This window comes from Oryx dammah, unplaced genomic scaffold (assembly GCF_014754425.2).
Source record: "Oryx dammah isolate SB20612 unplaced genomic scaffold, SCBI_Odam_1.1 HiC_scaffold_25, whole genome shotgun sequence".
Taxonomy (NCBI): Eukaryota; Metazoa; Chordata; class Mammalia; order Artiodactyla; family Bovidae; genus Oryx; species Oryx dammah.
In genome coordinates this window covers 2,261,179-2,267,534 of record NW_024070209.1, presented here as the reverse complement: position 1 = coordinate 2,267,534, position 6,356 = coordinate 2,261,179, and the positions used below count along the sequence as shown (strand labels likewise).

Sequence of the window (6,356 nt, the reverse complement as noted above, 5' to 3'; positions counted from 1 at the left end):
GCTCCCAGGCCTGGGAGGTGGGTGCCACAGTTTACAGGAGAGAAGAAGGGCTCTGGCCATGCTTCTAGCAGGGTGACTGCTCCCCTGGAAGATTCCCAAGAAAAGACTTTGGGCCAACCCTAGGCTAGAGATGCTACGTGTGCCTGTTTATCAGCATGGCTGCCTCATGACCTGTGGGTCTCTGAGTAGCGAGCCAGGCCGCTGACACCAGGCTGGGGTTTCCTGATGGACAGGTGGGTCAGAGGAGGTGATGTGCTCTACACTGCGAGGCCTGCTCAGCTTGCAGAGGCTGCTGTCATGAGCCTCCGTTAACAGGCGGCTTTTGATCTTGGATGCTGGGTTCTCTGCACAGGGCGGTGGGGCTGGTTGATCCTGATGCCTCACGGGGAAGACTGCTTACTCTCTGTTGGCAGTGATCAGGGACAAGGCTGTCCTTGTCCTGTCCTCCCCAAGAAGACTCCTGTTAGTAGAGTCCGGGCCCTAGGCTAGCTCTGGGCCCAGGCCCGTCCCCTGAGTCACACACTGTCCTGATGATCCAGTCATGGTCTGCTCCCTGGAGCCCCAGCATGGAGGGTGTGACATGTGTGGGACCCTGGGGCGTCAACCAGAGCCCAGGGCGCTAGCCGCCACCTCTCACGGCCTGCGACTTGTTCGCCAATCCCCGACCACACAGCTCTGTGGGCTCATTCGTTGGTTTATTCACTCACCCGACACACATCTGCTGTATTTGGGGGCCAGGCAGGCTCCGTTATAGGCACTGGGAATAACATAGGGAACAAGGCAGGTTTTCTATTCTTATGGAGTTTATTCGGGGGTGGGGAGAGGAATGGACAGTAAACAGGCAAATAAAGCGTCTGGGATTGATAAGTGATGGAAGAGGGGAGCATTTATGGATGGCATTTCACCTGAATGGTAGGACGCTGCTATCCTGGGGCTATCTGGGGAAAGAACAGCCAGTACAAAGGCCCTGAGGCAGGAAGAAGCAAGGTGTGTCAGGCCAGCGTGTGTGGAGAGAGGGGTGTGTGGGGGCGGTAAGGAGGAGGCAGGCAAGGGCCTGGTCAGTCATGGAGGGATGGTTTATTCCAAGAGCAGCAGGGGCCCCCTGCTGGGAGTTTCTAAGGAGAGGTGTGACAAGACCTGATCTAAAATTTTAAAGAGTCATTCAGGGGCTTCTCTAGTGTCTCAGTGGTAAAGAATCCACCAGCCAACACAGGAGACACAGCTTCGATCCCTGGTCCTGGAAGATCCCACAAGCCGCAGAGCAACTAAGCATGTGCGCCACGACTGAGCCGTGCTCTGCGACAAGAGAAACCACTGCAGGGGGAAGCCCAAGCACCGCAACTAGAGAAGGCCCACATGCAACAGCAAAGACTCAGAGCAGCCAAAAATAAACATAATTATATTAAAAACGTTATTTGGGTGGGCCTTGAAAAGTGAGTTGGAATCGGGCAGAACAGCTGGTAGCCCCTGCAGTTGTGTGAGCGAGAGTGGCGGGATGATGGGAAAGGGCGAAAGTGGGTGCTCTGGGAGTGTGTTTTGGAGGTTGAAATAAGCACGCCTGCGGTTGGATGAGCAGGGGATGAAGGCATCTCAGCCTTGAGAACTGAGGGGAGAGAGTTCAGGCGAAATAGGTGTTTTAAGTCAGGGGCTGTGCTGTGCTTAGTCATTCAGTCATGTCTTTGCAACCCTATCGACTGTAGCCCGCCAGGCTCCTCTGTCCATGAAATTCTTCAGGCAAGAAATACTGGAATGGGTTGCCATGCCCTCCTCCTGGGGAATCTTCCCAACCCAGGGATCGAACCCTGGTCTCCCACATCGCAAGTGGATTCTTTACCAGCTGAGCCACCAGGTAAGTTGGTGGCTACTGGATGTCAAATGGGTGGGTCAAGAAGTGTGTGGGCTTTGTGAGCCTGAAGTTCAGGGCAGGGGACGTCCTTTGGAGAGTGATTAGCACCCAGGTGGGTACCAGGGGCTGGATGAAATTCCCCAAGAAGAGTTCAGGTGCAGAAGGAAAGGATCCCAGGACTGAACCAGTGCTGAATTGCCCCCTGCAGTTTCTCAGTCTTGGCCCTAGCAGCATTTTCTGACTGATGAGTCTTTGCTGGGGAGAGGGGGCCATGCTGGACCTCGTAAGGTGTTTTGATAGCATCTTTGGCCACTACCCGCAAGATGCCAGTAGCAACCTCCTGCCTCCTGTGGTGAGAGTCAAAAATGCCTCCAGACGTTGCCCAGCATCCCTGGGAAGGGGCAAAAACCAGTCTTAGTGGGAATCTCTGATCTGGGGTTTGGGAGAGGGAAAGGAAGCTGGGGAGGAGTGGCCTGTTAGGAGGGAGCAGGGCCTGTGGAGTGGCCCTGGGGAAGGGTCCGTCCTATAAAATGTGGCTGAGAAACTGCGTGGGAGCAGGACACAGACGCGAGCCTGGCCCTTGGTGATGGAGAGGCATGAATGACGCCCAGGAGTGGACTCAGTGGAGGGTGAGGGGAACGTGAGGGGCCAGAGACAGTGACCAGGCAGACAAGACCAGGCTGCAGGGGCTTCCCAGGTGATCCTGTGGTGAAGAACCAGCCTGCCAGTGCAGGAGAGGTAAGGGACCTGAGTTCAATCCCTGGGTCAGGAAGATCCCCTGGAGGAGGGCATGGCAACCCACTCCAGTATCCATCCCACGGACAGAGGGGCCTGGTGGGCTATAGTCCATGGGGTCGCAAAAGAGTCGGACACGACCAAAGTGACTTAGCGCACACACGCATGCACGCAGAGGGTGTGGAGGGCTTCCTAAGAAGGGGGCTGGCCCTTAGAGTGGAGGGAGTGACAGCTGGTGAAGGGATAATCAACAGAGCAGAGCCCCGGGGGACACGAGAGGACTCGAGGTCCAGGGTGTCTGCAGAGGACCTGCCCCAGGAGGCGAGACGCGGCTCGGAGGCAGGTGTGTGGGGAACGCGTGCCTGCGGGTTGGCTTCCCTTTTCTCTTAAGTAGAGGGCAAAGCCACAGCTTGCGAGGAGGGCGCAGGCAGGAAGAGGAGCAGGAGACGGATGCCGATTCTTGGGGAAGGGAGCACACTGGGAACGTCTGGAGATCTGTGGTCGCGAATTCAAAGCGAAGCCAGCTGACGAAGTGAGCGCTTTGCTCTGGAAAAAGCAGCCACTTTTTCCAAGGCAGGGTGGATGATTTAGGTTTGACCACGGTTGGGGTTTTGTCGGGTGAGGTACGATGTGGGGAGAGAGGATGACCGACTGACACCACAGAGGGCATGGCTCAGGGGTCTGGGGAGGTGGGGAGGCTGGGTGGTACAGGGTGTCTGGGGGTAAGGTCCCTGGGGATTTGAGAGGCTGGGCCTTCTGGGGAAAGCTGGGGGTGGGTGCAGCCTGGTTGGGGATCGTCCCCATGGGCTCTCGGGGCAGGAAGTGCAGCGGTGGAGACAGTGGGGCCAGTCTTGCTTTTCGGACCTGGAGAAGTGGTTCCAGGGCTTTCAGCTAACTCGGTGCCTCTCCTGCCGTGCTCTCACGGCCAGGGTAGGACAACTGTCTCCCCTTTCTTGGAAAAGATGCTACTAGGTCACCTTTCCACCACGGCCCCTCTTTTCAAGGACATTCCTGGGGGTTCCTTCATTTGGGCACCACCTGTCTGAAAAAAGCTTATGTGTATTTCATCTGCTGATGTCTACTGCCGTTACCCTTCACTTTTCAACAATCTTGGCCAGGTACTGCGGACCGAGGAGGGATATCTGCCCTGATGAAAGAGGTGGTACATCAGACCCCATTGCGGTATAGCCTCTGGGCGTGAAAGTGGCACCAAGGGAGGAGAAGTGGTGATGGGTGAACGGTCCTTGAGAAGAGAGTAGGGCTCCACCAAGCACAGAAAGAGGGTGAGGAGGGTGTTTCTGGCAGAGCAAACAGTCCCTGGAAAGGACTGGAGATGTGGTCGCTCAGGGCACATCCAGGGACCAGCATGTAGACTGGTGTGGGATGGAGGGTGGGCCAGAGCCTGTCACTGCCTCCGCCACCCCCTCACATGTGGCTGGGAGTAATGGCAGCAGCTGCTGCTGGCTGGTTGCAGGTCTGGGACAGCTCTGCCAGCCCTGGTGGAGCAGGATGATCCTGGTAGGTCAGAGCTAGTTTGGGAAGGGCTGGAGGAAGCCCTACTGCTGCCTGAGGCTCTGATTCACAAAGGGCTCGGCAGAGCAGGCAGCTGGGGAAGGGGTGTGTGTGTGGGAGAAGGAGATGGCAGAGAGCAGTGGGGAGTTGAGTTACGTAACAGCCCCCACTGCCCCGAGAGCCAGCCACTGGTCTTGGGGCTGGGTGGGGCTGGGGGATGGCAGTGGGTGACACAGAGCCTGGGTGTTGGCTGAACCTCGTGGGTTCCTGTGGGTTCTTTCTGGCTGTGCTCAACCAAGGGTGGTACCCAGCAGGGCCCAGGGACAGGTGGATGTGCAGCTTCCCTCAACAGGGAAGGCCCGGCTGAGAATCAGCATGGGGAGGGTGGGCAGGGTGGGATTGAGGAGCCCTGGCCTCAGTTCTGCAGAGCCCTGGAGGCCTGGCCTTTCAAGGAAAACAGACCAGCAGACAAAAGGCTGCTGTGAGTTGCAGTGTCTGGGGAGATACCTACTGGCCCCCAAGCCTGACAGTGGTTGGAGAGGATGAGAAGTAGTCCTTCCCGAAGCCTATCTGGGCTACCAGAGTGCCCAAATTCCCTGCCGTGGGACAGAGAGCATGGGGCAGGGCACCACGGGGATAGGCAGGAATTTGCTCAAGCGGCTGATTCCCAGGCTCCAATGGCCACCTGCCTGTCCATCCTCAGCGAAGGGTCTGATGACTCCTCCCCATCCCTGGCAACCCTGGCATGGAAGCCCAGCAAGTGGAAGAATGCATTCACGACACCTGTCTTTGGAGGGGACCAGGGAGGCTGGCTGCCTCTCCAACCGAGCCTAGGCAGCACCCTCCCCACCAGGCTGTGGGCACTGGCATCTAACAGAGAGGCTGGCAGGAGGCAGGGAGAGCCCAGGATCAAGGGAGAGCCCCCTCAGTCTTACCCTGTGTTGGAGGCTAGGGGCGGGTACCACCTTTCCTGAGCCTGGCTGGGGGTGAGACACTGTGGGCACCTTGAGGCCACACTCCCTGCTCCCATCAAGATGGAGCAGGCATGCTGGATCAAGGCCATGTCCGTCAGAGGAGCCCTACTTTCAGATGCAGATTGATGCTGATTTATAGGGAGGATGCCATGTATTTCTATGGGCTAGAAATACGAGGGCTGGGTCTAGGCTGGGGTTATAGCATTAAAGGCTCAGGAAACAGTGAAAAAATGCCCTTGAAGCTCCCCAGGCTGGCACTGCAGTGGCCACAGGGAGTGTGGGTAGGAGGAGGGTGCATGGCGAGCCCTTGTCCTTTGAAGCACTTTGAGGCCAGAAGGCAGTCAGGGTGGGTATGTGCTTAATTGGGCTTCCCTGGTGGCTCAGATGGTGAAGAATCTGCCTGCAGTGCAGGAGACCTGTGTTCCATCCCTGGGTCGGGAAGATCCTCTGGAGAAGGGAATGGCAATCCATTCCAGTCTTGCCTGGGAAATCCCATGGACAGAGGAGCCTGGCAGGCTACAGCCCATGGGGTCACAGAGTCAGACAGGACTGAGTGTGTGGTTAATTGGAAGTTTCTTCTTACCTCAGCTGTACTTTCCAGGGCTACTTCAAGAGGGGTGTGTAGCATGCATGGGGCAGGCGCCATCAGCAAGACTGGAGCAGGGAGGGGGGTCACTGCACAGCTCTTTCCTTGCAAGCTGCCCCTGAAACCTACATTTTCTCTGAAATGAAAGTTACTTGCTCAGTCATGTCTGACTCTTTGCAACCTCATGGACTGTAGCCCGCCAATTCCTCTGTCCATAGAATTCTCCAGGCAAGAACACGAGTGGGTTGCCATGCCCTCCTCCAGGGGATCTTCCTGACCCGGAGATGGAATCTTGGGTCTTCTGCATTGGAGGCAGATTCCCTACTGTCTGAGAAATTGTGTCAAAAGACCCCGCCTTTGACTAGATCTCCTCACTCTGCACCAGGCGACATCCTCTTCCTGCTGGTCATGAGGTCGGAGTTTGCAATTGCCCAACACCGCCCCTCAACCCCCTTCCCCCGCCTGAGTCTCAGGTGTTGCCGAGACTTGATTCCAAGGCCAGTTTTTTCTTACCTCTTTGCCCTTAATAGGGGAAACTGAGGCATGTGCAGGAGAAACAGGAAAGCTGAAGTCGGCAATCCCAGGCTCTGAGCACTTGCTTGACCCTCGGCTTGGGAGCCATCTCAGCGACCCCAAGACGCGGTGAGGGTTCGGGTCCTCGGTGGCCGAGGACAAGCTCGCAGGCGGGCGGCGGCAGGGGGCG

At 57.1% G+C, this 6,356-nt stretch overlaps 1 long non-coding RNA gene across 1 annotated transcript; it reads right to left on the bottom strand.

The window, feature by feature from the left end:
• Nucleotides 1-800: 800 nt before the first annotated feature.
• Nucleotides 801-6,309, bottom strand: LOC120883536. Its single transcript, XR_005725805.1, has 3 exons — nucleotides 6,167-6,309; nucleotides 5,651-5,789; nucleotides 801-967 (listed from the first exon to the last, which is right to left on the bottom strand). It is a non-coding gene; the product is annotated as an uncharacterized LOC120883536 (long non-coding RNA).
• Nucleotides 6,310-6,356: the final 47 nt, after the last annotated feature.